Here is an 11,309-nt window from a genome sequence, read left to right on the forward strand (position 1 = left end):
GTCATAATTCTTCAATTACAAATTGTTGTATGAAGAAATAGGAGTTGCTTTGAACAACCCTTAGTCAATGCAAACACTTAGTGCTTGTTTCTTTGTTAAATGAACAAAGAACTTGAGAAGAAAGCACAAAGGCATGGACACTTTATGTGCCATAATTCTTCACTTACAATTTGTTGTATGAAGAAATGAGAGTTGCCTTGAACAACTCTTGAAGGTTTGTAATTATGTTTAGAACATAATGGTTGATTGACAAAAATAGTCCATTAACATGGACTTATGATGATTTTGAATCATTGAATGTTGAAGTGATAAACCACTTAACGAGACGGAAACTAGGCAAGGACTTCACCTTTGTGTCCCTATCCTAATGGTTCACTAAGTTTATTGTAAACTATGTAGTGAACAATAAACCACATGCTCTCCAAAATTGTTTGATGTGTATAACACAATTGAAAAAAGGTTTCAAGAGAGATAGTGGGAGTTTAGGGACCATGACTAATGTAGTCAAAGGTGAAAGTCAAATAAAGAAGATAAATAACTCCAAGGGAACAAACTTTCTTTATGAAAGGATGGACATTGGAAGGGGTATTTGCAAGAAATGTCTTGCAAGTGTCAAGAACACACCTTTCGAAGGTGTTGTAAATTGTTCTTGAATAGTTCAAAACAGTTGGTTCTTCTACTTGAATGTATGATTCCGTATTAGTAACTATGTTTTACAAATCGTTGTAAAAGTGTGACTAATAAGAAGTAGAAGATATATGAGAGAAGAAAAGGTGCTTCACATACGGAACGTGAATAAGATATAGATCTCTGCGAAAGCAGATAGTACTTACTTCCTCATATGAACTACCAAAGAAATTGGATTATAGTAATCTAATTGATTGTCTCTATAGTAGAGATGATATGGTAGTGTTAACTGTTTAGAATATATGATGCTTAAAACCCAAAAGGTTGCAAGGTAGTGACTAATCCCAACTAAATTGTGATACCTCTAAAACATAAGTTACGAGTTGGTGAAACAAGGATGCTTTGGATCGTTAGATCCGGATCCAATACCTTCTTGTTAAAATTGTATAGAGGCGAAATGTTCGAATCTTTATTCTTTTGGAAAGAAGAAAGAATCACAAAGTTGTTGAGGTTAATTCACTTAGATGTTAGTGGCACTTGTCCACAAACATAATATTACTCATGTTGAATAACATTCACCGAAGATCACTCTCGGTTGGACTTTAGTTTATTTTGAATAAACACAAGTCCGAATACTTTGTAAAATGTTTCAAAGAATTCAAGTAATGAAAGTTGATGAGTAAGACATCTAAAGTATTTACCTCCTTAGATTTGATCCAAGGAAAGGTAACACTTTAGATGAGTTTCCTTGAAAGATATCAAGGAAAATAGCATCATAAGATAATGTATTTCTCCATTAGGAGAAGAACGAACTCAAATAAGATTTAGTTCGTTAGATGTTATCTATTACCCATATATAGGATATATACTTCTAAAACAATATGATTGTCAATTAGAAGATCTTCCAAAATTTTCATAACTCTATAAGATGTAGTTGGAAAGAAAGACAAATCTTAAGCATGTTAAAGATTTGGGGTTGTGTGCTAACAAGCAATATTTGTTTGATAACAATCTTGTGGGATATCCTTAAATTAACTTTTGGATATCGCTTCTATAAACCAACTAACAAATGTTGTTTTGTTGGGTAGTTCATTGTAATTCTACAATGTGATTTGCCTAAAAGCAAATGAACGAGAGATAGAACTCAAAGAATGGGTTCTTTGAGAGACAAGATAGTAATCAACAAAATATAACAACCTAGTTCCTATACCACAAGCTCCAAGGTAGTCGATAAGGATTTATAAACCGTCTCAGTTGAATGGTTTTGAACTTTATGACTACATTGAGTGCATATACGATATATACTCAAGAAAATGGTAAAGTACCATTTGACTCGAAATAATGAAACCTTCAAAGCTAATTGGTAGCTTAAGGTGACTACAATCAAAGAGAATGATTGACTTTAAAAGAACCATTTTTGATGTAGTCTTAGTTTCAATTAATTCGAAGATTGCTAGCTACAACTAAATGGTGATTCAATGTTTTGACATAATATGGGTTTCTGAAACCATTATTAAGATAGTCTTGATAATATATGTCTAAAACTATAAATCACAAGACATGTAAGTTGTAGAGATCCATCCATCATGGATCTTAGCAAGTTAGTGGGAGCTAATTTGCATTTTATAAGAAAAAGGATCAAATCGTTTGATTTCTCATAAAGATGTAAATGAATCTTTTGTTTACTAGTTTTACAAAAGATTAGTGGGAGTTAATCATGTTCCTAAAATTTAAATATATATGATATATTAATTTTGGAAATGAAAAGAATACTTCTTCGTTAAAGTTATGACTTTAATACATTATATGAAGATAGAATGTATATGGGAGATATAGTCTATATACATGGGATGGAAATCTATAATGATATATTTCATGATATAATTGGATTATATCAATCCCTAATAATAGACAATGGATGCTAGGAAGTTTCTCATATGATGATAAACTTCAATAAGAAGGACGATTCTAGTAAGACTAGCAAGTTGCCCTTCTCAAAGGGAATGTACCCTTTGACTCCCATTGAAATAATGCGTAAATAGAATCCTTTATGCATACGCAGAAAGGTGATTTATGTATTTCATATTGTATGAAAAACATTGATATGAGTTGTACCTAGAACGGTACAAGATGATATCAGTGCAAACCCAGGATCAGAACCATGGCAACTGTCAAGTGAGTATTTAAGTATTTAAGAAATACTAAAGGATAAATTCCTCAAAGATCGAGGAAGAATCAAAGTAACGTAATGGAAGCGTAAATGTATTAGATTATGAATCTAATCCATCATTAGATGTTTCTTCATTGTGAATGAAGAGATAAACAGATATCTCTTTATTATGACTAAAGAGATATTTGGATGGAAACATTAAGGTAATGACTTTAGTGTGTTCCATTATGAATGCAAGATATATTGCCATATAGAAGTTTACAACAATGTTGTTTGGGTGGGAAAGTTCATTTATGAACTCTTTATTCGATTCCAACCAGAAAGTGTATGACACTAATGGGGCGATAGCTCAAGCCTGGGAATCAAGGTCTCATCAAGATCCGAACACAAATGAGAGACTGAACCACATGATTGAGAATCATGTATAATGGTGACGTCGATATTCTCAAGGTTGCTTCTGTGGATAACACATATAGATATCCACTGCCTAAGCCTACTATTCAGCCATTTATGAAATGACTACAGAAGAGGTATCATCAAGATGACCAAGCTGATTGGCTCTAGTGCAAGTGGGAGATTGTTGGAAATGTGCCCTAAAGCCAATCATGTGATGATACTTTACGGACATTTCACATGTTAAACTAATCTAGTTTTACATATAAAGGGCAAAGATTATTGTTTGAGCCGTCTCATATAAATGTTATATGCTTAAACGATAAAGTCCAAGGAATATGTGATTGGGAGAATGTAATCTAATGAAGTTAGATTCAAGAGACCATTCTTTCGTTGACACATCCTAAACGTTCCTGATCATAGGATTGCCAATTGGGCGTTGACAATCCGTTAAGATCAGTACGTACTATGTCTTCTCTCAGGGAGAGTGATTAGTCTCGAGTCATTGGTGTGTGTGACATCAAGACAAGTACGGTAGGTGCTCAATAGAGAATGAGTTCACTGAACGCGATTAACGGAGAGTTCTCATATTCCATGTCACATGAGAACTCATGGTTGGGATAATGCAAAGTAGTCCTTTGACCTGAGGCATCATAGTTGTCTTGTGGTTAAGTCCTTGATCTTTGATTATGTCAAAGTCACTCCATCAGGAGGGTGTCCACGGCATCGTTGGGGTCAGGCCACTTAGCTATGGAGACAAGTGAATGCGCAACAAGGGATCTCTAACCTTCAAACCGTTTGAGGGAGAATACTCTATGATATGATTTGAATCTCTGGCCAGAGTATGAATGAGATTTGGGAATGTGTTCCGAATCACATTCAAGGTAATCATATAAGCACAAGACACACATTGGATAGTAGACATGAGCAAATGAAATATCAAACCAAACAATGTGGTCAAGAGTATTAGATTAGAGAAGGACCGTATTGCATTTGTAATCCCGAACTGAATAGGTTCTCCACCTCTTCTGATTAGCTTGGGTAACCATGATATGCTGCTAGGTGTCACTCATGGTTTGTGGAAGCCCTAAACGTGTGTAATCACTAAAGGGAGAATTGAAAATAGTTTCAATTCACAATCGATGTAAAATGGTTTTAATCGCCCACTACCTCGCTAAAAGGAACCTAATGGATCGCACACCGTAAAAGGTAGAGATTGGAGATTAAACGGAAATGAGTAAGAATGATTAAATGGTTTAATCATTTATTTATGGCAAGGATTAATTAATATGTTAATTAATCAAACGAATAAGTTCGTTAAAGACTTCGGGATAGTTTTGGACCTTAAGGCCCAATGGGCTTCGAACGTCAAGCCCATTAACTTAAGTTGTATGACAATTTAATGAATGAAGATTCATTAAAGCCCAAAAGCCCAAAATCCCCTAAATGGCCGGCCATGATGAAATGAATTAGGGTTTTGGTTGTTTAGGTCACTTAAAGAAGTGACTATATAAATGATTTTATAGCCAAATATTCATTAAGTGATTAAGGGTTTATTTTGGGGGGAAATTGGTGAGAATTGTCTCTCCATTTTCTCTCTAAAGAGGCCAACACCTTGGAGGGTACATCTAGCAATCCTACTACTCCAAGGTCACTCATTTCTTCTACAATCAAACCTTGGTGAAGAGACTTAGAGGTTCCCTATTTTGGGAACTTGGAGAAACCTATTTTTCCATCCAAATCCATGGATCTAAGAAGCAAGGAATGAAGGCCCTATCTCTTTGGGTGATTAGCCTTTGCTTATGCAAAGAGGAATCTACAAAGGTAATAATTTCAACTCACTTTGTTTTGAGTTGATTAATGGTTCACTAATCTACTAGGCTTTGAATTTCATGGTAATGTTTTGTTTTTGAGTACATGCAAGCATGATTCCGCCTTTAATTGTTAATTGCATGCCATATGATGTTGCTCAAATGAACATGTTTTTCAAAATAATTCCTTCAGATGAGGCTTAAGAAATGGCCTCTTCTAATTGTGAGGGTGAGGAATCCTTTTATAGAATAAGGGTTCCTCACTTATTACATATTTGCCCCTTCCTTTATTACATAATTACATTTAAGTCCCCCGATTATTTATACAAGATCTAAATACAGATGCCCTAAGTATGGTACAAACACACTCTAATAAGTAGAAATTAGCTATGTAAATGCAAGAAAACAAGTTAACTAAGTCGCATAAATATGCTCCTATCAGTAATTTCCAAGAGTTCAATTAACATGGTAAAAAATTAACACATTCAGATAGAACGCATAATCATTACAAGAACTACTAGTAGCTATTAACACTCCCCATCAAAGCATTACAAGAAATACTATTATACAATCCAAAAATAAAGGAAATAAAAAATTCAAAAAATATTGTACAATTAAAAAAATTCAAGTTTGCAACTAGGACGGTTACAGATGAACGTGAAAGGAAATTAGGTTGGTAGGTTCTATGTCTGAAAGAAAATAGAGAGTAAGAAAGAAAGATCGAGTTGCAGAATGGAGAGAGAAAGAGAGAAAGAGCGAGGAGGTTGAAAAGAAATCCTCAGGATGGAGGTAGGATTTTGTTACGCTTATAATCCCTTTTCAAATCCTACAAAATCTCTTATTGAAAAAAATCTTTCAAAATCTATGAATTTTTAAATACCTATAGATTTGCATGGACTCTATAAAAATCCTTTAAAATCTTAGTTGATTACATCAGGATTCTAAAGTCTTTTAAAATCATCTAATTGACTACCCCTGTATTTGAATGGATTCTTTTAAAATCTTTTAAAATGCTAGTTGATTACACCATAATTCTAAAGTTTTTTACAATCCTTTAAAACCCTCATTTGATACACCCCACCTTAAATAAAATGTTTAAGAGTAAATTGTAACAATGGTCCCTCAACTTTAATCAAATTAGAGCAATGGTCCCTCAATTAAAAATCCATTACCATTGGTCCCTCAATTTATCAAAATGTGTAGTTATAGTCATTTTCATCAATTTCATCAAAATTTTGTCAAAATAAGTTATATTAGAATGACCATTTATACAATTAGGGTCTCTCAACTTATCAAAGTGTGTAATTATGGTCCTTTTCGTCAACTACATAAAAAAATTTGTCATAATGAGTATATTGGAAGGATCATTACTACAATTGGGTTAAAGTTACGGGACCATTTCTCTAGTTGAATTAAAATTGAGGGACCAATGGTAATGGATTTTTAGTGGAGGGACCATAGATGTATGTTTTGATGAGTTGAGGGACCAATGGTAATAAATTTTTAGTTAAGGGACCATTGCTGCAATTGAGTTAAAATTAAGGGAACATAGCTACAATTTACTCAATGTTTAATTATTTAATAATGTACGTAAAATTCGAAAAACCCTCTGCCTTGTCTCTTCGACTCCTACTGGAGCCCCACCTTGCCCTTCTTCTTTCTGCCATGGCAGCCACCGTCACAGCAGATCCAAGCTCGCCGCCCTCTCTCCACCTCAATCTCCCGCCGGCTAGAAAAGGTGAGAACAAGTTGTCGTCGCCGCGCCACTTACTCAAATCAAATTCGGGTCTTCATCTTCACATTCACTCTGATTCTAATGACAATAACTCAGGGTCGCTCCACAACTTGGACCACTCATTGCCCCTTCAAAATATGAACCCCAAAAAAGTGTTTTCTTGGATATTAATTCGCCGTCAAGTTCGACACGGTGGTTCCGCGGGTTTTGACCCAATTCGTCTGAAACCCCACTACCTCCGAATACTAATATTTTCTTGATGAAAATATTTTTTAGAATCTAATTGCTTGATTGATTAGGAGGATCTAAGTAGATAGTATGTGTATTTTGTGTTTGATGTTATGAATAATTTCTTGAATTGGAGGAATTTGTTTGCAACTTATTTTTGGTATAGGGATGGAATTTTCATTTGGGCAATAGGTAGGACTGGACACAGGAAAATATGACAAAAACTCAATTTTTTGTTTGGATTTGGTGAGGAATTAGAAGTAGGAGTCGTGCTCGACGACGGGTTCAAAGTATTGGGCTTCAGTTATGACTAGTTAGACCACCTAATCATGTATCTCCTTACGAACTTGACTTGCGTCCCTATTTGAAAGTGCATACAGCTTCTACAGCAGGAAATGTCTTCAGCATGCTTAAATCGGCTCAAGCAAAGCATAAACTTGCAGTGGGTTCTCAGGTGAAGATGAAAAGGAAGGCTCTGTTCATAAGTTTTTGCCAAAGACGACAACGGAATCTCGTGCTTCCGTCGTTCTCTGCTACTTCATCATTGCCGTTGGTACCTTTATCATAGGCACAAGAACAAACTTCTTCAACAAATAAGAGCACACGCACACCTATCGCAACCCGAAAGGGACCAGACAAACACATGCTTGTTGCACTTCGACGACTCCTGGATGCCAAAATAGTGTCCATGGGAGATCCTGCACCATCAGGTCAGGTCTTATTGCACAAGAGGAAGATGAAGATGGTGTCAGGTCGTAAGGGGGCCGACGAGCCCAAGGTTCTAAGCCAATCTTTCGAGTTCGACAACATCGTGTGAAGTGTAAACTCTTCGACAAGGGTCGCTCATTCGGACCAAGCACAAAGGATATTCACTATTCTAATGTTACAACTGAGAAAATGTATCTTCTGTTTCAATTTGATATTCTCACTCTTGTTGGAGATCAACCGTGGGCTCCACTTTGCTATTCACAAAGGAATGCAGTCAAGTTGTTTGATGAAATGCCAAAAGAAAAACTTATAATTCAGTCTTTCATTATAATGGAGGTCCCATCTACACATGTCTCTAAGGTATTCACGGATCACAGTTCTCATGATTTACTTGTTTGTGCTTCCTTGTTAAGTAATCCTCTCAAAAGCATGTTATGTCCCCTATTGGTTGGACCAACTTTGATGAAATGTTGACTTCAGAAAGTTTATTCTATGATATGAGATTTGGATATGCTCTTGCAATTAGGCACAGGGGCATACATGCCAAAAGGGGAGGCCACACAATTCGTACCTATCAATGCATTGCTATTGCTCTTCTCAAACTTTATCTAGCATTTTGCTCATGGCGGTATGATTCTGATTCAATAGAACAAATGGGTTGTGAGGATACTCAGCGCCCACGTGATTTGTCATCCATTCATGTTATAATTTTCCTAAATGCATTAGCGGAGTGCACGACTACAAATGTTGGGTTTGAAGCGAATTTGACATTTTCCATTGAAATTAGTTAGCTTTGGCCATTCCTTGTATTTCAATCTCATTGCTCGAGGCACATAGTGCATATAGCATGGGAATATTCTGTAGATAATCGAACCTCTTTACTGTCATACGAGGATATTATTCTCTCCTTGATATCTGCAAAGTGGAGTTCATAAGCTATGCATATTGTTGATGTACAAAATCAGTGAGGACTTTGGTACAACAGAAAATGTTAAGTTTGTGACATTCGCTAGATTGCTCCGGTCACTAGTGTGGATAAGTATGTAAATGGATAGGGACAGGGAAGCAAACACAAGATGTACGTGATTCACCCAGATTGGCTATGTCCACGGAGTAGAGGAGTTCTCATTAATTGTGAAGGGCTTACACAAGTACATAGGTTCAAGTTCTCTTTTAGTGAGTACTAGTGAATGATTTAGTACAAATGACATTAGGAAATATTGTGAGAGAATGATCTCTATTTATAGAAGAGAGTTTCTAGTTTCATTCTGACATTGACACGTGTCGTGTTGTGATTGGCTTCTGATGTTGACACGTGTCGTGCTATGATTGCCTTCTGATGTCGACACGTGTCGCACTGTGATTGGCCTCCTGGTTGGAGGGAAACTTTTCTGAGTCCTTGACGGTATAACGTTGACCGGTGCTCAGTAGTTTCGGGATTGGTCAAGTATGGTACCAGTGTTCCCCTAAGTTCTTGAGTGAGGGAAGCTCCTCGGTTAGGGACTTGCAAGAACCAAGCCATTGAGTAATTATGAAACTTTTAAGTACCAAAGTGTGGTATCATTTTCACTTGCTTTATCTGTCGCATATGTAGATGTGGCATCTTCTCTGGAAGTACTTTTCCTCCATCCAGGGGTGGTATCTGATGCGAAAATTATCTTAACACACAAATTTAACCCTCTTTTGACAATTGTAGTACAAGTATAAGTAGGGATCGTTCTGGACCGGGGATTAGGAGGGCTTGCTAATAACCTCTAAACTGACTCAAAAACATAAAACTAAATTTAAAAACACTTAACAAGACTCACAAGACTCAAAGCAAACTTAAAATACTCAAAACAGCTTAAAACAACTAAATAAACTTAAACTAGACACTAGGAATGACTTTGGACGAAAATTGACTTTTACTTGAATCAAAACATTTAAAAACACAAATTAAAACAGATTCTAACTAATTAGACACACTAAAGTAAAGGGGGATTGAGTTTTGGACAAAGTTGAAACAAACAAACAAGTATGAAAAACTAGACAGATTGTAAAATAAATTTGAGAAATAAGATAATGGATGGGATAGCTAGAGGCTTTTTCTCCACGCATGATATGTATGCAAACAACTCGATTTCCAATTACTACTTCATTGAATTATGAACGACAATGCTCCAAATTAACCGTGACATCACTAGTTAACTATCAGATTTTCCTTGTTTTATTGGATTGGATGACATCATTCGACAACCCAAAACATTCTTCTAAAGTTCCCTACATGACATCATAATAGAGATACAATCAAAGATCATTACATTTAATGAAAATCATAAGCATTGACAAAGCAGTTGCAACTATGACATCATGTCACTCATGCTAGGAATTGAACTTAACGTGATCGTTTATAAGCGACCTTCACTACATGTGAATATAAGTTTGTAACGATTATGTGAAACTTCCTTATATTCTAGCAACGAATTTATACATGCTAATTAAGTGTCGACCCTTAATTAACAAATACAAATAAGTTATCAATCAAATAGTTAAGCCAATTGCATTCACGATTCAAGAGTTCATAACTGGAATTTATCAAATTATATTGCACACATAATCATGGCTTTGAAATCACCCCTAGCCAAGAGGGGTTTAGCCACTCATATTTACAACAAAACGAAAGGAAATGAATTTAAACATTAGAAACAAAAGAAAGAAAACACCTAAACGCTCCAACAATCCAAGTTGGACAGCAAGCACGTCCAAACACTTTCCTTCCCTTCCTTTGTTACATCACAAAGTGTTGGTGAGTGTTTGAAGGTTTGTTTGTATAGAGTAATGGATGTGAACATGAATGGATGTGTTTGGATGAAGGTTGTGTTGAAATGGGAGTGAATGATCTAACAAAGTATGAACTCAATTTATGTTACACACACTTCCTTTTATAGAGGAAGTGCATGGCAATGGAGGGGAACATGGAGTGGTGTAGCAATTGAGTTCAATGATGCAATGTAATGATGCATGAAATCTAAAATGATGGAGGGAACAAGGAATGGTGTAGCAATTGAGTGCAATGATTCAATGTAATGATGCATGAAATCTGAAATGATGGAGGGAACAAGGAATGGTGTAGCAATTGAGTGCAATGATTCAATATAATGATGCATGAATCTGAAATGATGGAGGGAACAAGGAATGGTGTAGAAATTGAGTGCAATGATTCAATGTAATGATGCATGAAATCTAAAATGATGGAGGGGACAAGGGTGATTATGCATGGCATGGGTGGAAATGTGAGTAAATGGTGAATCAATGAGTGCAAGGAGGTGAAAGGATATTGTGCACATGGTAGACAAAGGAAAGGAAGTGGAGTGATGCAACAAATGAGTAAATGAAGGGAACATGAATGATGATGCACAGCATAGGAATCCAAAGGGAGTGCAATGGTGGTGCACGACAATGATGGAAAGGTGAATGGTGGAGTGACACCCATTTGTGGCTGAGCTCTTTGTCCTTTTTACATTAATTCTTTTTTCTCTTTAACACATTCCTAGCCTCTTTAGTCTTCAATTTCGTCCATCCACCTTGCTCCATGCATGTGATATTCATTTCAAGCCCAAAACTGCTCCAAAATGCATCTTATTGCTTTATAAGGCCT

Source organism: Malus sylvestris, chromosome 16 (assembly GCF_916048215.2).
Source record: "Malus sylvestris chromosome 16, drMalSylv7.2, whole genome shotgun sequence".
Taxonomy (NCBI): Eukaryota; Viridiplantae; Streptophyta; class Magnoliopsida; order Rosales; family Rosaceae; genus Malus; species Malus sylvestris.